Here is a 22,370-nt window from a genome sequence, read left to right as displayed (position 1 = left end):
AATATCATAAAAAGCATCCAAAATAGGATAAGGGAGAGGGAGAGCTCAAATCGTGAAGATGGAGGGTAAGGTTTCTCCTAAGGAGTTCTAGATATGATGGAGGCTCATAAAAGGGCCAAAAAGTCATAATCTTATGCTTAAATATGTTGAAATCCCTAAAAATCATGGGCTTGGGTCTGACATACTGCCACTCCATGGCAACTGCCACACCGTGGAGATCTGATCTTCACTCAGTGGCGACTACTTTTCCCCCAAATAACTTCTTCATTTCAACTCCGTTTTCGTCAATCTTTATATGTACAGAAAGGTATTGATGAGCCCCACAACCCTATGTAACTACTTTTGACTTAAAACATAGCGAACTAAAATCATTAGTTCATGCAAGAAGTCTAAAGCATCGCTTTTCCTATTTTACCCTTGGCCCCAAAACAAAAATCAATGGCTTAGCTCACATAACTAATATTATCAACAGCGAACAAGGTCTAAACATTATTTCCTTGAAGCCCAAGGCCTTCACATGATCGAGCAACGATCCAAAATATCAAAATAAGAAAATGGATGTTACAATTAGTTATTACCTCCAAGTTGTCATAAACATTTGGTTAGTTTACTCGATCTACATTTTATTAGTATTCAATCTCATGTCCCTGTGTTGATAATTCAAATTAAGCCCACCAAGGAATAAATTTAATTACAGTGTAGATACAGAAATACAGTTAAAGAACAATTTACAAGCTTAACCCCATTCCTACACTCCATCCCTATTTGAAAACATCAATTTTAGTACCATTTCCGGTCTCCGCCCCCATTCCAGAATCTAACCTAAATCCCAATAAATTCCCAAAAACATCAAATAACATCATGAAACTTAAAAGTAAGAGAAGTGAATAAACAACAAACTATGAAAAAAGAAAATAATTTAAGAATGAAAACGATTGCAAAGTATAAAAGACCCACAAAAGTTCATACCAACACAAGATCTTCGTCCGAATCATCATTGAGCATCAATATTTACAAATACTTTGGGGATGTTTAGGAAAAGCGTGTCCTTTTTTCATAGTCGATTTCAGCTTGGTCGACGATGATCACAGATCATATGGTTCAACATTAAATGATAATTCTTACAATTAAGGATAAATTCCAGTTAAATGGATTTACTCAAGTGTCCATTAATTCCAAATCTTAAGGTTTTTGACCTAGCTTATCTCATATTTATTTAATTAAATTATTTTTAGTTAACCGACTTGAAAGATTAAACTAACTACTTTTACTTAATTTAGATTATATAGATTTTATCTTATAATTAATTTCACTTACGGGTTAAACTTCTAGCCCTAAGTTGCATGTGTTACGAAAATCCCCAAAGCCAACAAGAAATTCCGACCCAAAAACTTTGGTTTTTGATTTTTGCCAATTGTTTTTGGTTCTTTTTGTCATCCCTATTTGTTAGGACGTAGTCTATGTTTGATTTTTTTTATGAGATTTATGTTTGTTTAAAATTTTCTACTAAATGGTACATCCTTACCACAACAATATACTGTTTTTTTCCCTTAAATTTCCAGCTAGAGCTAATAAATCACCCACACTATTCAAAAAACTCAATTGAGTAGGAAATATCACAATATAGCAATCACTTGCGAGTGTAATGCCAACTATTTCACAATTACAATTTATTTCACAATTACAATTTCCTGACTGAAATGGGATTCTAATTTCCAACAAAATCAAATGTATTTAGTCAAACTCATACGTACAAAATTAATGCTATATTTGCTTCACGTACAAGTGTTTCCGGTTTGTAAGTCCCATCGAGGACCTGATGACACATGTTGTATTGTTATTGGTGTTCATGTCGCACTTACATGGTAGATAGACAAAAGTAGGAATCGTAGACGTGTGTCATTTTCTTGTAAATAATGAGCAAAAAATATCAAGAAAATGCATGTAAACTAAACTGTAATCACTTCCCGAACAACATTGCCAAGAAATGGCGTTTGATGTCTTCATCTTCTGTCGACAAGTGCTCTTTCGCAAACAGTGTATTGAGATGCATGAGATAAAAATTCTTAGTCTTCCTTTCTTCTTTTTTGAGTTTCCTTTCTTCCCTTTTTTGCTTGAATTCAAGTCTTTTTTCCATGACTTCAACTCTTTTTTTCATGACTTCAACCTCTCTGTCTCTAATAACCCTAATGGCACAGAGTTCTGCAACTAAGTCATTAAGAGACGAAGAGGACAGTGATCCCTTACCTTCTTCCATATTAGATGTGTCTCTACTTGAAGAAGAGCGAATTGTAGAACCACCACTATCTGGCGTTTCTTGATTGGAGTGGACAGAATAGTCCCCTCGTTCACTTGTTGTGTCATGATCTATATGTAGTCCCATGTCTTCACCTTTTGCACCATTTTCAGTATTTTGTGGGCTTTGGAGATTGTCATTGATTAGACCTTTATTAAGATTTGAAAAAGACCCTATGTTTTCAGAGCATTGAGGTTTTAAATAATCTTGGGAGTCTTCAAAATATTGAGAGTTCCTATAAAAAATTTGGACATGTTAGATCTGTAGTACAAATCAAAGATGTTAGAAAGAAAAAGTTGAGGAAGTATATAGAAATATGACAATATTGGGCTCTACTTATAGTGAAAGAATTAAGAAATTTGATGTATTTTGTTTTTTAAAATACAAATAAATTCATTTTGATAACCAGATAAGGTTTCATAAAAAAGGTAAAGTAACCAATAAGCCACATGGAAAGTAAAACGTACAAAAAAAGGCCAACTAGTTCGGTGTTTCTTTTCATTTTGTTTTTTTGGTTAGTTTCTTTTTTGTTGTATTTGTGACTGGCAGTTGGACCAGATTGCCGATAAAATTAGTCTAGGAAATGGTTTGAACTTACTTGGGAACAAAATTTTCCAAGTCCTTCACAGCTGTCTCCATGGCATGAAGTGCAATTTTCTTCACCTGTAAATTGGTGGCATAAACCAATTGCACAATTTTAATTTATAACTAATCAATTAATAAATGAAACTGGTATTATTATGAACCTAGTTAATTTTTATGTTGTTTTTTAAACTATGATAAAGATTTGACCAAATGATGTTACGCATACAATAAAGTAATAAGAGATTGTTTACCCCCAACTTATCTTCTTTAGCCTTATGATTTTGGGGAAGAAGGCGGATATCGTCTGTCAACCGGATTAATTCACCAACGTTTTCAGGAGAAACAAAGTCTAATGCAACTTTTATACATGACTGCAAAAGACCACATATCAAACAGTGGTGCTTGTTTCAGAAAAGAAGTATTCTTTATATCATGCAACATAAATGAATACTGCAATGCAATTACAACTGCAAGCTAATAATATTCTGATGAGTAGAAACCCTCAAACAGAATTCAAAGATCAAGAAACCATATAGCCTCAACATCCAAAGGGTGACCAAACTTTTTTTGAAATGAATCCTACCATATTATGAAGTCTACAGCTTAATGAACTACATGTGATCAACATCAAACCCTGATCCCTTTTAATGACAAATGGAGCAAAGCAATGAGGTGAAAAGGAATCTACAAAGCTAGTAGTAGGTTATTAACCTTTAAATTTCTAACTTGATGAGCGCAGCCAGCAGGTATAAAGACAGCATCTCCAAGCTTTTGGACAAAACTCCATGGTTCAATTCCTGATGAGAACCAAAAAATGAGCACAATTATAAATTTTATATCAGTGAGAACTGATTCACGCCTTGCAAATGCATACTAACCAAACTCTTTCTTGAGTTTCCTTTTATGCTCCATGGTTAAGTAAAATGTTTGGTCATGAATTGGGTGGATAACCTGGACCAAGATAACACGATGAAACAATTTAGAATATTACTATTTAGGAAAGTGATGCTATACATAAAGAAATTCTATTAAAAGACTGTTTTCACCTTCAAAAGTAACTTGGTTCATTGCTTTAGCATTTTCTTAGTGGTTTGCAAAATTTCTAATTGTCGCATATGATAAAAAGAAAAAATAGGCATGACTGATGCAACTACACACAGGTTTAAAAGGTTCATAGCTTGCCTTTCATTAAAATTGTAAATCTTGGACAAATACTTGTACGTATTACTGGTGAGGTAATCACCACAGCTTATATGGAATGTTCAGCTATCAATAGGAAACTAAATCTCTCCCAAATAAAGAAAAAATACAAGTCAAGAAAATCCTAAAACTCATATATATATATATATATATATATATATATATATATATATATATATATATATATATATATATATATATATATATATATATATATATACATCTCTAGTACTCCTTAAGTTGGATCAAATACTTTAGCAGTTGCTACAATTAAATTTGACATTTCCTTATAGGGTTAGTGAAAATATCTGCATGTTGGTACATGGTAGTAATGCATACTCATTGGGTTGGATTGATAAAGAGATTGTATGTGCTTCCACGACACGGTATGTGATTGGGTGATAATTAACTTCGATGTGTTTGGTTTTCTCACGAAATACTTAACTTTTGGATATATGAATGGTTGATTGGCTTCCACACTAAATTTTCATCATCACTATGGACTTTGGTTACTCCCAATTTTTTAAGGAGTCTCCCTACCCATGTCATTTCGCATGACAAATCTGCCATGGATTTTCTTTGGGCTTGGTGCTTGGTCAAGAGACGATGTGTTGTTTTTTGTTTTTGCACAAGGCTAAATTAACTCCAACAAATGAAAAAATTTGATAGTCAGTCTCTTGGAAATAGAGTATATAGCCTAATCTAAATTAGAAAAGCTAATACTGCCATCTCCTTCTTTGGTAAATGCACCTACATGGAAATAAGCGGATCTTAATATCGCATTCCAAGGCTGGTGTGGCCTTAAGATACCTTAAAATGCGAAGTGGTCCCTTTAATGACCTACCGACATCAACCGGCTCAAGACACTAATTGAAAATTGTAAACTACAAAACATTGAGGGTGAATTAAAATGCCTTATTGATTGTGTATTTTTTAAAAGGAGAATACACAAGACTATATATAGATGTAGAAACCCTAGTCATAAGAAACTCTACAAGCCTATTGGCTAACTAGGCCAAACCTAATATGTTCAATATTTACACTCCCCCACAAGCTAGATCATAGATGTTAATCATTCTCATCTTGTTACAAATAGCAAATATCTGCAAACCATGTAAAGCTTTGGTGATGAAATCAGCTAGTTGACTTCCTGTTTTAGTTTTAACATGGGGAGTACAGATGGTTCCATCTTCTAGCTTTTCACAAGTAGAATAACGGTTTATTTCGATATGTTTAGTCCTTTCGGGAAACACAGGATTGTCTACAATATGGATAGTCATCTCATTATCACAATACATGTTTATTGGTTTAGATTGACCAAACCATAGTTACCGGAAACGCTCAAGTAGTGGCGTCCCCCGTACCCAATCGCTCCGTACCCAATCGAAGCGAAATCGGTCCGGTACGTGATATATGGCGAATCCCAAATTGGATCCAATCGATCCTAATAGCAATCCTAATCGAACCTAATAGTGTTCCTGGTGTGAAAAATGAGCATACCTGAAGTCGATTTTGTTGCTTGCGATTGGATTTTAGGCGTCGATTTTGTTATTAAGTATTATGAAGTAATTGTGGTATTTCTTTTGTTTTTGTTTCGGTAATTGGTACTTTTTTTATAAAGTATTTTATGTTTGAACTTTGAAGTGTTAAATTGTTAAGTAATAGTATACATATATTTTATGAAATGTCTTAGAATTAGGAACACTGTACCAGACTATACAATACAATGTACCGGTTCGTACCGAAATGAGCCTACCTGCTCCGTACCAGATACACTACATGTCGTGAACCCCGTACCGTACCGTACCTCGTTTCCCGTACCGTACCGTGTTTCTGGTAACTATGTAACTATGGACCAAACCCAATTTTAGCTAGAAGATTATGTACTCATATCAACTCGCATGTAGTATGAGTCATATCCCTGTATTTGGATTCAAAACTTGACCTGTAAAACCACGTTTTGGTTCTTACTTTTCCATGAAACTAGATTTCCTTTGACAAACACACAATAACATGTAGTAAACCCCCTGTTTGTAAGGTCCCCATTATAGTCAACATTTAATAACCCTTCGATGGCATTATGAAGGTGATTTTGATAGAGGAAGCCATGACGAGAAGCACCCTCTATGTACTTCAAAACACGAGTAACCACATTCCAATGAGAGGTTTATGGAGATGACACAAACCAACTTATAACACTTATCAGAAAAGAAATCTTTGGACGTGTAATTGTTAGGTAGTTAAGTTTTTCCATAATTTTTTTGTATTTATTTGGGTTCTCGAGTTGATCTCCATCGTATGTTTTCAAATTCATATTTGGAATCATTATGGACAAACAAGGTTTTGTTTCGATTATCCCAAAATTCTTCAAAATATCCAAGCAATATTTTAGTTGAGACAACAGATCAGATACGTGAGACCTCAATTCCAAAAAAAAAAGTATTTTAAAAGACCTAGGTCCTTTGTTTAAAACCAAGTTACAAGGAAATCTTTCAGTTTCTTGATCTGAATTCCATCAATCCAATAATCACAATGTCATCAACATAGACCACAGACAAAAGGCATCCAGAAGATGATGAAACAAAGAACAAAAAATGATCACAAGAGAGCTTCTTTGTAAGCCAAACTCTACCACCACGACATTAAACGGTCAGAACCAAGCCCATGGGATTGCTTTAATCCATACAAAGATGTACGCAATTTACAAACTCTGTCATACTCCCCTAAGCAACAAACCCGTGATTCCTCCATATAAACTTCCTCATGTAAATCATCATGTAAGAAGGCATTCTTCATATCCAATTGGTGAAAGAGCCAATCATAATTAGTAGCTAATGAAATGAATAGAAGGATGGAGGATACCTTAGCTACAGGAGAAAATGTCTTAGAGTAGCATACCCATAAGATATTCTTTAGAAACCAACATTGCCTTTAGAAGAGATACAAATCCATATGAATTGACTTTCATAGTGAATACCCATTTGTAACCAATCGCCTTTTTAACTACATCTAAGTCTATCAAATCCCATGTATTATTATGATTGAGAGCATTGATCTTGTCAATCATAGCATCCTGCCATCCATAATGGTTCATAGTTTTACCAGCCGTTTTAGGAACATATATAGTAACAAGTGTAGAGATTATAACACGTGAAGTTGAAGACAATTTACCATAGGTTACTAAAGAGGATATAGGGTAAGTACACAAACACTTAACTTTCCCTAAGAAAATGGGAGCATCAAGGTCATGATCTTGTGTATCGGAAGATGGTTGATCACTTGTAGTAATCGAATCATTAGTATTTGGCCCTATAGAATAAGATGGTATTCTATCAGGATCTGATGTAGGACACCGTTGCCTACTATATACATGAATCACAGGTGGCCTTGTAGGCTTTGATGATAACTTAGAGTTGATGTTAAAGAATAGTGCCCATAGCCATAACAAATCAGAAATATTACTAGAAATCGCAGTGTCCTTTTGGGTTACACACAAAAAAAAATAAAACAAAACTTAAAAGATATTTATTTTAGGGACTTGTTTTATTAATTAATTAATAGTTTAATTAACTAATTAGAAAAGCATGAAGAATATGAAATATTATATAAATATTTGATTCGTTGATAATTACCAAAAATCTAGATAATTAATAAATTATAAGATGACCAAAAGTCAGAACCCTTGGAGTTTAAATCACCTCCCTATAAATAAATGGGTAAAATCCCGGTTTTGGAATAATGCAAACTTAGCCTCTTAGCTCCAAAAGTCGGAACCCTTGGGAGCATATGGTATGGGCAACTTGAAGTGGTGTTATAACAAGAAGCAACAAGATGAGGGGGGTGGTGTTCATGGTGTTACAACACCATGTTAAGAGGAGAGAGATAGAGAGAGATAATTTGGCAACCAATAGGTGATCACGTTGCTTCTTGTCATGGAGACAACAAGAAGCACCTCAACAAGATGCAACAAGGAGGGGGCGGTGTTTTTGATGTTATAACGGCGTTATGGGCTGCCAACTCAGCCACAACAAGAAGCAACACGACCCACACCATATGCTCTGAAAAACCCTAGAAAACCTCGAAGGATCAATACCACACGTCGCGATGCATCTTTTTCTGCATCGTGTCGCCGATCAAATTCCTTTGATTGAGTTTGTTTCGCGTTGGTTCTCAGTGGTACTTTCAGATTTGTTGATTGTTGTGATACGAACCAAAGATCTGGCCTAAGCTCTGGTATTTCCGACTCAAGCCCAAGTGCACGAATGGCCCATTAGCTCATAAGCTGAGTAATTAAGAAAATGGCTTTTATTTCTTTTTATTTCAGCAATATTTATCTTATTGAAGTTGTTACGATAACGGAGTGAATCTTGAGAGATGTATATCAGTATATATACATCAGAATGAGATCAACATAATATATGATATGATTTCTTCTTTTTTGCTCGCTCCATCTTCTTCTTTGTTCTGTTATTCTCTTATTATTCGAGAGTCTACTCTCCTGTAATCTGAGGGAATTGACCATCGTTGGTGAATCACTGACCTGGGTTGATTAAAGCTTCAGGATTTGTCAGGGTGTATCAGTGGTATCAAAGCTCAACTGTTCCTCAGAAACTCTTGAATCAGTGGTATCAAAGCTCAACTGTTCCTCGGAAACTCCCAAGATGGTGGAAACGCGATCAGTGTTAAAATCATTAAAAGGTGGTGAGAACTCCCAAACTGATAATCAAAAACAAACTTCTGAAGGAGATGTATCTGATCCGCATCAAATTGAGGTGAATTTAAAAAACCTTATAGAAGGTTATAACCAACAGGCTGTGTCAAACTCTGAAAATACTTGTGATATTGCGGAAATTAATGATTTGCTTGTTGGCCTAAGCATGCAAATCACCAAATTAGTTAGAAATAAGAATGGAACTGAGAATACTCATGGGTGGCTACCCAAAAATACAACAATCATGATTATACCCCGAAAAACAATTAACATTGTTACTCTGCAAGAATGACAAAGGTTGAGTTCCCAAAATTTTGGGGGGATGATTTGAAGTCTTGGTTGTACAAGTGTGAGCAGTTTTTTATGTTGGACAATGTGGGTGATGAAGCTAGAGTGAAGTTAGCTGCAATTCATTTAGAAGGTAAGGCCCTTCAATGGCATCAGGCCTATCTGAGACAACGGGAAAACGCCATACCAACTTGGACAGAATATGTAGCTGAATTGAATGGAAGGTTTGGAGATTTGTATGATGATCCCATGTCAGAGCTGGTCTCCTTAAAACACAGAGGTTCTGTCAAGGAATACCATGACTCATTTGATACAATTGTAAGTAGACTCACCCTCTCAAAAGAATATGTTCTTAGTTGTTTTTTAGCTGGGTTTAGAGTGATATGCAATATCTTGTCCAAATGTTCAATCCTACTACTCTCTGACAAGCTTATTGTCTAGCTAAGTTACATGAAGCTACGCAACAGGCCAAACAAAACAAACCCAACTTCAAACCTAACAATCAGTCCTTTAGCTCACCAAACATTCAAACAGGACAAGACATGAAGGTTAAAATACCAGGTGGTGGTCAATTAACATGCACCGAGACTGTAAAAAAAATTGTTGGACTATACATGGAATGGAGTTTAAAGCAGATGTTTACCTAGTTCCGTTAGGTGGGTGCGATATGGTCTTGGGAGTACAATGGTTGTCAACTTTGGGTCCTATCTTATGGGATTTTAAACATCTTACAAATGCAGTTTAATTACCAAGGGAAGAAAATGGTTTTGAGAGGATCAAAGAGGCCAAAACTAAGCATCGTTAAAGCTTAACAATTAGGTAAATTAATGCATATGCAACTATGTGCAATGGGAAAATCCATACCTAACTACCAGGTGAACATGACATCACCATCAAAGAATCAGAAACTCCCACTGGAACTTCAACTCTTGGTGCCTAAATATTCATGTGTTTTTGTTGAACCCATAACTCTTCCACCATTAAGACAAGAGTTTGATCATCGAATACCCCTCAAGGAGGGATGTAATCCAATCAATTTGAGACCTTATCGTTACCCATTACTACAAAAAGATGCTATAGAACAACTTACTTAAGAACTGCTGAGGCAGGGAGTAATTCGCGAAAGTAGCAGTCCTTTTGCTTCCCCTGTGGTATTGGTAAAAAAAAAAGACGGTGGGTGGAGAATGTGTGTGGATTATAGGTCGTTGAACAAAGAAACTATAAAGGACAGGTTTCCAATACCATTAATTGAAGAACTAATTGATGAACTACATGGGACTGCCTTCTTTTCGAAAATCGATTTACGATCAGGTTATTACCAGGTACGGGTGGCAGAAGAAGATGTTTACAAGACAGCCTTTAGAACTCATTGCGGGCATTTCGAGTTTCTTGTCATGCCCTTTGGGCTCACAAATGCTCCGTCAACCTTCCAAGGACTTATGAACAATGTTTTTAAACCTTATTTAAGAAAATTTGTACCGGTATTCTTTGATGACATATTGATCTACAGTCGAAATTGGAAGGAACATCTCCAACATTTAGAAATCGTGTTGAAGACCATGGAAGAAGAACTTTTAGCCAAGATGAGCAAATGTTCTTTTGGCCATGTAATTACTCCAGAAGGCGTGGCAACGGATCTGACTAAGATACAAATTATACAGGATTGGTCCATTCCTCAAAATTTGAAACAATTGAGGGGTTTTTTGGGTCTAACTGGGTACTATAGACGATTTGTCAAGGATTACGGAAAGATTTGTAAACCACTTACTGATTTACTCAAGAAGGATTCCTTTAGATGGACCGAAGCTGCCACTATTGCGTTTGAAGCTCTTAAAAAGGCAATGACAACACCACATGTGCTAGCGCTTCCAGATTTTAATTCTACATTCATTATTGAGATGGATGCTTAGGGTGTGGGATAGGTGCAGTGCTGATGCAAAATGGGCATCCGATCGCTTTTATAAGTAAGGCTTATGAAATCAACTTATGAAAGAGAATTGCTGGCTGTCATTTTTGCTGTTCAAAAATGGGGTCAATATCTATTAGATAGTCATTTTATTATCCAAACCGATCAGCAAAGTCTTAAATATTTATTGGAAAATAAAATATCAACTCCCTTCCAACAGAAATGGTTGTCTAAGTTATTGGGGTTCGACTATGAGATAAGATATAAACAGGGAATCACCAATAAAGTAGCTGATGCTTTATCAAGGGTACAAAGTAGCGAACTATTAACAATGGCATTATCTATGGTACAATCGGGTCTCATAAAGGAGATTTCAGCTTCCTGGAAGTCGGATGAAGGTCTTCAACTGCTGATTAATAATAAGGAAAAGAATTCAGGATCACATAATCATTACTCGTGGCAAGGAGGTGAATTAAGAAGAAAAGGAAAACTTGTTGTAGGTAATGTACCAGATATGAGAAACCGGTTAATAAAATGGCATCACACATTAGCTCAAGGAGGTCATTCAGGTGTTACAGCTACCTGGAAAAGGTTAACTCGGTTGTTTTATTGGAAAGGCATTAAACGAGACATGGTAGAGTTCATTAAGAGGTGTGTGACATGTCAGAAGTGCAAAAGTGATACAGTTGCTTATCCAGGAATGCTTCAACCATTACCTATTCCTCAAAGAGTATGGGAAGATGTATCTATGGACTTTATTGAAGGGTTACCTAAGTCTGGGGGTAAGGAAGTAATCTTAGTTGTGGTTGATAGACTTAGTAAATATGCTCACTTTGTGGCACTTTCACATCCTTTCACCGCTATAACAGTAGCTCAAGTTTTTATGGACCAGATTTTTAAGCTACATGAATTCCCTAAGAGCATCTTATCAGACAGGGATGCGATTTTCTTAAGCACTTTTTGGACAGAATTGTTGGCTATACAAGGTATGGATCAAAATTTGACAACCGCTTATCATCCCCAGTCAAATGGACAAACAAAGGTTGTAAACCGATGTTTGGAGGTTTATCTAAGATGCATGTGTAGTGATAAACCCATGGAGTGGATAAAATGGTTACCATTGGCGGAATACTGGTATAATACCAGTTATCACTCCACCATCGAAACAACCCCATTTGAGGTCGTCTATGGGCAACCACCACCAATCCACTTGCCTTATCTGCCTGGAGAGAGTAACCTTGAAGCTGTTGATAGAAGTCTTCTTGCAAGAGAACAAACTATAAAGTTGTTGAAACATCATATGGCCAGAGCTCAAAATAAAATGAAACAACTAGCAGATGGGAAGAGGACCGAAAGGCAATTCAAAATAGGGGATTGGGTGTACCTTAAAATACAAGCTTAGAGACAGTCTTCTGTTGAATACCGACCCAATCATAAGTTATCAAACCGATATTATGGTCCATATCAAATCTTGGAAAAGATCGGTCCTGTTGCATATAAACTAAGCTACCAGTAGGTTGTCAAATTCACCCAACCTTCCATGTGTCAAGGCTTAAGAGACATTTTGGCATTCCTCCTGGAACCATAAGTGCACCACCTCCACCAAATGAAGGTACAACATGCAGAGAACCAGAGGCTTTGATTGACAAAAGAATGATAAAGAAACATAATCAGGTGGCGGTAGAATGGTTGATTCAGTGGAAAAACCAACCTGCTGAAGAGGCTACTTGGGAAGTTGCAGAAAAGATTATGGAGTTATTTCCAACTTTTAATCCTTGGGGTCAAGGATTAAATGAAGACGGGGGTACTGATACGAACCAAAGATCACTCGAGCCCAAGTGCAGGAATGGCCCATTAGCTGAGTAATTAAGAAAACGTCTTTTATTTCTTTTTATTTCAGTAATATTTATCTTATTTATCTTATTGACGTTGTTAGGGTAATAAAGTGAATCTTGAGAGATGTATATATACATCAGATTGAGATTAACATAATATATGATATGATTTCTTCTTTTTTGCTCGACTCCATCTTCTTTGTTGTTCTGTTATTCTCTTATTGTTTGAGAGTCTACTCTCCTGTAATATGAGGGAATTGACCATCATTGGTGAATCACTGACCTTGGTTGATTAAAGCTTTAGGATTTGTCAGGGTGTATCATGTTGCGTCTTGGGTGTGATTACAAGAGAGGAACTATATGTTGGGTTCTCAAGTCCGATCAATTGACAACTGATTAAGTCAAAGAAATCAAAGCAGAACACAAAGGTGCGATTCATTTTATTAAGTCCTTCAAGTTGCATAGATGTTTGTATTGAGCTAGATCTATTGTTATGAGTCTTAGACCAGACAATTATTGTTGCTTACGTTGTCCCGATTGGTCTTTTAGTTAGGCTCATAACCCAACAGTGGTATCAGAGCCGGCTAGGCTCAAAGTCTCTGGCACTTAGACTTCGTCTTCGGATGTATGTTAGGGTTTGTATGTAGGATTTTGGAAGTTTAAATAGTTTTAAATACTTCAAAAATTTGCATCATTAAATTGAATCTGCTTATGCCTGTTCAAATCGACAAGCGGATTGTTCTTCCTCATCGTCACGGCCTGGTCTTCTACCGAGTCGCATCATGAATGAAGTTGGTATCATGTTGAAGGGTGAAACGTAAGTAACAAGGATAGTAGCAAATAGTCTTTTCTAACCTGAACAGATAGTTTTGCATTTTGAGTCAAGTCCAAGTTAGTTCACTAATGGAGATAAATGATGCAGTAATAAAGTGGATTATTATTCACTTAAGCATTAACAGAGAGTTATATCCATAGTATAAGACATTTGTTCTCCACCCTCCAATTCATGTTTACCTTCTAAACTTCATGATAATTCATCGCTTCTTTCCTTAATGAGAGCAGCAGTTATAAAAAGACAGACAAAATCACTTATGAAAAAATATATAATAATTAAGATGTCCACAAGACTGATCCAATAATGTAAATGCTTCTAATTATGTATAGCCAACCACATAGCTTCTAATAGTAAACTGTAAACATCAACAAAGAGTAAGGATTACCTGTTGCAGTGGAAGACAAAAGACATCTCTAAACTCTCTGAAGTGCTTTTTGAGATATTCCTCAAGTTTAGGAGTATCTTCCCTCCGAAAGATGTCCCACAGAGCGCCTCCCTCTCCCAGATCAAATCCATCCACACAAGTACCTGAAATGTCATATTGTTTATCAAATTTTTCAATAGCTTCTATTAGCTCATTATTGTTAACTTCTTCACTATGTGGTCTATCAAATTTTTCTGTGCATTTATCAGAAGACTTCTCTTGTTTCCTGCACTTCACTTAATTTCCTGCATTTTCATTTTGTCCCTAGGGAATCCTTTCTCTTCCCCTTAAGGGGAGTTTGATTGGCAGAATGTTTTGGAAGAAATTACAATGTTAAAATTCATCCGTCAATAGATTTTGTGAATTCCAACCAAATTCAGTTCCATATATTTACTCATTTGTAACTAAACTTGGAACTGGAAAAGAACTGAATTCCTGTTCCCGATAAATCTAGCGAACCATACAAACCCCTTATCTTCTTGATTGTTATAAGTGATAAACTTAAGCTCTTGACATAGCTCCTCCTTCAGGTATTGTTTGGTACACAGAACTGGACAAGAACGAGACTGGACTGAACAGAATATGTGTGTAGTGTCTGGCGAGGCTTTATCAAGACTAAACATGACAATAAAATTACTAACTTGTCCCTGAGTTTTACGGATAAACTATTTGTAATATCTTTTTACTTTACAATCACACCCGCCCACACACACATTATAAAAAGACCAGACTTCAGATGGAGTTATTGATCTTTGGTTGGTATTCTAATGAATCAACTTACAGATTTGAAGATTCGATTTAGTTTTTTTGTTTATCTTGGACTTCTTGGTTGTACTAAACAATTGAAAAAAAAATAGAGCTGATTTGGCTTTTGGTGGGCATTCATTACCATGAAAAGCCATAGCCAGGTTGAGCTGAATTAACACACACAAGTTGAAGTTAATCCAGGTACATCCAAAAAATAGATAGCTGATGTTCATTTTGATTTTAACTGTTGCAATTAGTGAAAAGAAAAAAACAAAAAATTATGTTGATAGAAGCTGAACAGGCGTGAGAAAAGAGACGACCAGAATTGATGATGAAGGTGAGAGGCGTTCGATGATGAAATGAGACGAGAAAGGCGAAGGTTGTGAATAGGCTATAGGGTCTTTTTGGTGCAATGTGAAGCCTCTTTTAATTGTTCCAGTCATAATGATTTTAAATGGGACGAAAATTTGGGAAAATAGTCCCATTGGACTTGGTCAAAGGCTTGTTCCGCCCATGCCAAACTCTTAATAAAAAGTTTTGTTGGCGTTCTGTCCAGATCAAAGGCTTATAGTCTTAATCTTAACACCATCACTGTTTCTTCCACAATATCGATATCACACAAGTTTTTTTCAACTTCAGATTCAAGACAATCGATACCAGTTTCCTCTTCTTGTTTCTTCAAGCCAACAGCATGCTCGGAAGTAGCATCTTTTGTGTTATCAACATCCTGTTGTGTCTTCCCTACCAGTCCAAAAAGTTCCCTTTGATCCTGAGCCTTGTGCTGCTGTTTCAATATATTTATCTGTTTAAGCTGTTTGGAGTTGGGGGTCACAGTTGCAGTATGAGTTAACAAATTCACCTGCATATCACCAGAAAAGATATTTATGAATGAAAATGTATAGAAACCTAAACAGATCACATGTGCATAGAATAGAAAATTGAGACTTCCATAAAATGCAAGTGCGATATGAAACTAAATGAACTTGCATTATTAAAAGATTAAATTTCTTCTTCATAAAAACTGAAATGGACAACTTCTTTAACCTAAAGGAAAGAAACAAAGGTTTCTTGATGATGCCTAAAGAGCCAAATGTAATTGCTTTGTTGAAGTATATTTATCCAGATTAGTGTTGATGTAGTTTATCCTTATCCAGCTAATTGTTAGGTTGTTTTATTGTATAAGACAGTTGGCAAAATTTGGGAAGCAGCACGATCTTCGAGATCAAGGGTGTGCTACACGATCTTCTTTAGAGAAAATTATCTTTTTTTTTGGAACCGGAAGAATTCTGTTACCGGTTATGATACCTCAATAATTCGTTATTGGCGACAACTAGACGCACTTGACACTCATAAGTAATAACAACAAATTACACAAGTACCACGAAACTGATCACATAGGAAACTTGATGAAATTTGAGGAAGAATCTTGAGCACCAAACCATTGCTAAGTCTTCAGGAGACATTCTCTGAACAGAAAAGTGAAGAGAGTCGTAGCAAAGTCATGATGGGAACAATTTTAGAGAATTATCTCCCAAATCCTCATAAAATTCTTACTTTGTTTCACTATAAAATTTGTCAATTATAGAAACATTCACTGACATTCTATTGGAACCACTTTCCTGTAAAGCCTCTCACGCTTTCTACCTAATACATAACATAGTTATATATGGAGACCATCTCAAGTCATTAATATTTCTGGGTCCCGATGGTTTATTACATTAGTGACTACCGTATATTTGTTACATGGTTCTCTCATGAAAGAAAAAATAGAGGTAGGTCCGGTCATTTAACAATTCCATAGAATGATCTTTAAATCAACTCTCCACAAAATCCATGTTCTACAAACTGATAATGAAAATAGAGTTTTTCATTCCCACCTTGGTCATTTCCTTAATAAAAGAGGTGTCTTTAATTTAAATTACCTCATGAGTTGACCCCACAACAAAACGGGGAAAAGAGGTATCTTTCAAATTACCTCAGGATCGTTGACCCTACAACAAAACAGGGTGGCTGAACCAGAAAAATCATCACCTCTTAGAAGTAGCTTGTTCTCTTCTTCCATGCAATTATGTTCCTAAGTAGCTTGCCCTCTCGCATCTTACAATTTCAAACCACACATGACTCCCTTCTGTCTATGTTCCTTCATACAATCATACCTGCATCTTATCACAAATACCCCTTAAATTCTTGGATGCACTACCTTTGTTCGTTGGGTATTTCCCTAAACCAAAGTGTGTACAAGTTCAACTCCTTCCTATCCCAAAACCAATCTTCAGGGGAGAACTGTATTATGCAGAAACAAAGTTCAACTCCATTTGGTTCTCTTATTATCTCATGCTACAAACGGATTGACAACTTCATCAACTTGATGTTAAAAATGCATTCTTGAAAAGAGAGTCGGAAGAGGAAGTCTACATGGATCTTCGTCCTAGACTTTATACACCATAATAGGGGTGAGATCTGTACTAAACCAACCAAAAGTATGACAACCGAAATGGCCGAGATGAAGGTACCGAGTCTCGAACCGAATAGGACATACCGGTACCAGTTTGGTATTGGTACCCTTCAGTACCAAAATTTTGTAGTATCGAAATTTGAAGAGCCCCGACTATCCATGTTTGAAACTCTATTAACTTAGTCAATACTTATCCAATTAACTTGATTCTCAAGCTTAATTTGTAGCCAAGAATGCATAAAAAAATTGCAAGGAAAAAACCAACTCATTCTGAGTGCGTATGAAAAAGTTATGTGGGTCGGAATATGGTAAAACAATAGAAAAAAAAAAGAAAAAAAAGGCTGAAACTAGGGGTGTAATTTTCAGACCAACTCGAAAAATCCTCGATATTGACTCACTCGGTTTAAATCGAGTCGAGCTCGAGCTACTCGAGTAGATTATCGAGTCGAGCTTGAGTATAGAAATACTCAGATCATGAAACTCACGAGCTTAATTGAGTATTGTTATATTTACAGTTTATCGTTTGTTTTCTTCATATTTACATATTATAGATATGAGCTGAGTCGGGCTCACGAGCCTCATTGTGTTTCTATTGTAACTTGATGTGATTTTATTTTTTAGGAGCTAATTGAGTCGAGTCGAGCTCGAAAGACTCGATTACTTTATCTAAGTAATCGAGCTTCATTTCAAGCCGAGTTTCGAGCTCGAGTTTTTTAGTCTGAGTCGAGTTTCGCAGTGCTCGACGCGACTCGGCTCGATTACACCCCTAGCTGAAACAGCCCCAACATCCCATTTTTTAGTCTCTATAACTCATTTCGAGCTCGTATGAAAAGTTACGAGGGTCGGAATACAGATCCGGGCATCTCTGCAGAACCGATGCACCCTCTACGGAACCATGCATAGCTAAATTTTTTGTCTTTTTCCCCTGCCATGTCATTTCCTCAGAGCATTTATCCTTCCTTAGAGGATTTACCCTTCCGCAAAGCTCCTCTTTGCAGAAATCAAGGTCATTTTCCGAAATTCCCAAATCCTTGGTCATTTTTTCAAACTACCCCATTTTTTGGTCATTTCACAAATTTTCCCTTGTTTTATTGATCAGTGTTTATCTATTCATAATTATAGAAGTAGGATAAGTTTTGTATTTTTCTGCTTATCTTACGAGTCTGAAAACTATAAAAGATGGCCTTGTGTTGTGCCTATTAAATAATTTTGAAGAATTGAAGATATAATTTTCGATTGGGGTTTTTCCTTTTCTCTAATCTTCAGATATATACCAGATGAAATCCAACACTTATGATCATGGGTCTGCCTGAAATCAGAACAAGAAATTTCAAGCACAAGACTTTGGCATATTAATAAAGAAAAAGCATACCACATCAGACTGGTCAAAATGAAGTTTAGTTACAGAGTCCCCACGTCCCAATTCTTGATGAACACCATAAGCTATATAGGTTCTAGGACCCATGTCTGGCTTCAAAAAATTTTCAGGCAACTTGACTGCAAGATTAAGGTATCCATCACGAGGATGTGTATATTCTTTGAAGGGCAAGGAAGTGATGAACTCAACACCATGACGTGGTAACCGTTCTTCAAATGAATTTGATAGTAACCAGTCTTTCAACTTTAGGATCGTAGGCCACCCTTTGTTATCATATTGACCGTCCATATACCAAGAAAAAAATTGATGAACATTAATATCAACCTGCATGTCATGGTAATTGTTGATTAGGCATGTAATATATTCCAATGTGGTATTAATTAACATAGAAGGAAAACAATCTAATAACAATATTAGATGGAGAGATATATGTGTTTAAGAAAAAGAGTTCGTTATCAGAATAATAGAATATAATCTTGCAAGCGAGCATAAACCGTATGCATCCACCAATTACCACAGAGCACACCTATACAATCTAATAGTCAATGTTAAATATATAAAAAAAACGACAAACTTAACCAACCTCACACCAGTCTAAACAATTAAAAGCAGACACATCCAAGAGCTTATCATGTTTGGTATTCATAACCTGGCGAAAAGCCCGCCACATGACCATGGGCTCCCAACTCAACCCAAGTGTGGTTTCTAGAACATTGCTGACTATTACTGGCTCCCCTTTTGACCAATGCCACTGAAAATGCTTTAAATCTCCAGGTTTTATGTCTATAGCATGTGGACAATACAAGTAATTGTCATTTGAATCTTCACGAGAAGCAGCTTTACGTAACTGCTGACCATCAGCATCTGAACATGAGCACCATTTCTCAGGCATATCTTGCATATCATCCTCCAGTTTGTGCATCTTTAAGAACTTTTGTGCTTTCTCTAACAATTCTGAAAAACTGTCAAGTTGGTTTACATGCATCAACTCTAAAATCCCAAGTCCACAACCACCCATGCTTTCTGGAGGACATGGAATTCTACCATCATCCAAAGACTTCCAGTCATAATTTTGTTTTTCCTCTGGTGCAGGATCTTCAGAAGCCTTCTTAACTTTTAGGGGTTTCCCCCCATGCAAGTAATCAAAACCTGGATTATCAAATTCAAACATAACCTCTTCCTTGTTTCCTTGAAGGTTGCCATCTCGTAATTCAAAGCAACATTGAAGGCAAAGGTCATAATGACAAGAAGGGCAGCTTCTATGCAAGTCAAAAATTGACGTTTTACAGCAGTCACTGCATACATCATGTGACAAAACAGAATAGGCAATGAATCAATTATCAATTATTATAGAACAAAACCCTCAAATACCTGAACAATCTTTTAAATGACATACCAGCGCATGCGTTCGTCCAAACTGCAGTTCACCTTTTTCAACCGTACCTCCGATAAAGAAGATCCTGCGAAGAAATAAATTCAGAGAGAAACTTTCCCTAAATGAATTCAAACAACCCTTTTAGCGAACAAGCTCACGCTATCATCACTCCAACCCACCATCAACGGAGGAAAACAATGGAGTGACAAGACTTAACAAGAGACGATTTTCTGCACTAGTTTACTCAATTTAGATAGGAAACCAAGATCTAGCCCATAATCCGTTATTGTTGCCAAAATTATCAATTTGATACGAACCAGAAACAGAATGCAAAGAAAAACCAGAAACAGTTCTTGTAATTCGAGAAACAGGGTCTCCCAAAGTCTAATACTCAAAACTTTTTTTCCATAATCAATAAGACGATCATAAAGTCCTCTAAATAGTGTTCAACGACAATCCTATCCCAAAATAAAAGATACAACTAGATACTCATTATTTTAAATAAAGATAACCTAAACAAATGATAAAAAGATAAGTACTGATTATTTGACTACTGATATCATACAGCAAAAACACCTACTGACAACCAAAATACCTTGAATTTTAGACTCTATTGCTTTCTCCTTAATGTGCTCCTCATTCAGACGCTTCAGGAATGGAAAAAGCACATGTAGGATATAAATAGAATATCGAACTTTCTGATCATCATTAGGTTTGAAATCAATCTTCTCTTTGACCTAAAAATCACAAGCAATTTCAGTATTGCATTTTTTTAATTGGGTAATAGTAAGAAGAACAATAAGTTCCAAAACAAAAGATGAGCTGCAGGAACCAACTTTAGGGATTTCGCAAACAAGATATACAGTTGCAATTATCACAGCAAACAGGGCAACGCTCAGCAAACATCTCCTCTGTCATGTTAGGGTACCTACATGACAGAGATAAACAAAGAGAATAAGCTGAAAAGGCTGTAAAAAAAGATCAAATTCCAAATAGATTATTAACAAATCTGCCAGAGGACAGCATAGTACGTGTTAAGTCAATATAGATGGTTCCAAGTAACATAATCACCAAGCAATTTCTACGATTAGACATCAATTTAGCAATCACAAAGGTCAATGGTGGCTAAGGATTTAGTAATCCTAATGCAAAAATGCATCGTTGCCCACAAACGTTAAAAAGCAATGTGACAGGTAGATTAGACTGAACCTTGCAAAGCAAGCATTAAATTCATTGCTCAGCTAAAAAGGAAGAATATTATTTGGAAAAGTCATACCACTTTTTCATGCAAGGCACACAGTAACGCTTTGTAGTGCATTTCTGGCACCGAACAACTCGTCCCTTGTCATTCCTTTGACACTGATGGCACATGTTTGACACTACCTTAATTAGATTTCCCTAGAACAAAGAGATGATCATGTAAGATCAAATATGTCCAAAAGCAATCAAGCAGACTTCTTTAAATACAAAAAAAGAGACACCAGAACGACAGAAATCAGAATATTACATTTTTGCCACGAACCATGTTCTTGGCATAATACTTTGGCTTTGGTCCATCGTTACTGCTTGAGTTGATATCTGCCTGGCTTCTCTTATCTTGATCTTCTTCACCAGTATTTTCTATCTGCGGAGCCGACTGCATGTGTTTCTTCTTCCCTCCTTTCTCTCCAACATCATCCTGATGATTGAATATATCGGCATGATTGATACCATCATTCCTAGTACTCATGTTGCGCTTCCACTTCTCTTTTTTGTCCTCTTTGTTGTTTATTAGTTTATTGGTACCATTCCCATCTTCATCAGGAGTTCTAAGAGCAGTGTGAGCATCAGCCATACCTTCTTCTGCTTCTTCTGGGGACTCGCTTTCATCATCACTTGACAAGACAACAATAATCGTCATTTCCCGTTCTTCTTCTATAGAAACAGCCTGCTTCTGAAGAACACATGGCCTATTTTTTTTCTCTTGAGATTTAGTATCAGTGTTCCTGTCCAGACCTCTTTTCCTACCATTCTTCTTCTCAACACACTCCGTCCCTTCTACTTCAGATTCAGAAACCTCGATTTGTTCTTCACCTCCATCAGCATCATCTTCGGCCTCAACAAGATTCATGTTGTTCTTAATCGTTGTCGTCATCAATAAACACTATACTTCTCGAGACTCAAGAAAAACAGTGGGTGCAATCGGGGTTTCGAAAACAGTGGGGGTATGCTGACGGATTCAAAAGAGGGATTCCGACTGTTGAACTCCACTTCGCGGGTTTGTCAAACCGGATATGCTATAGAATTAATTACCACGTCGTATCACAGTCTGACAAGGTTAGTAAGCATCAAATCA

The 22,370-nt window shown here is 36.3% G+C and overlaps 1 pseudogene; it reads right to left on the bottom strand.

Annotated features, from left to right (window-relative positions):
- Positions 1-1,960: 1,960 nt before the first annotated feature.
- Positions 1,961-22,169, bottom strand: LOC145049943 (lysine-specific demethylase JMJ26-like; annotated as a pseudogene).
- Between the last annotated feature and the right edge of the window lie 201 nt (positions 22,170-22,370).

This window comes from Lactuca serriola, chromosome 5 (assembly GCF_051521515.1).
Source record: "Lactuca serriola cultivar US96UC23 chromosome 5, Lser_US96UC23_V15, whole genome shotgun sequence".
NCBI lineage: Eukaryota > Viridiplantae > Streptophyta > Magnoliopsida > Asterales > Asteraceae > Lactuca > Lactuca serriola.
This window is presented reverse-complemented; position numbering and strand designations above follow the sequence as displayed.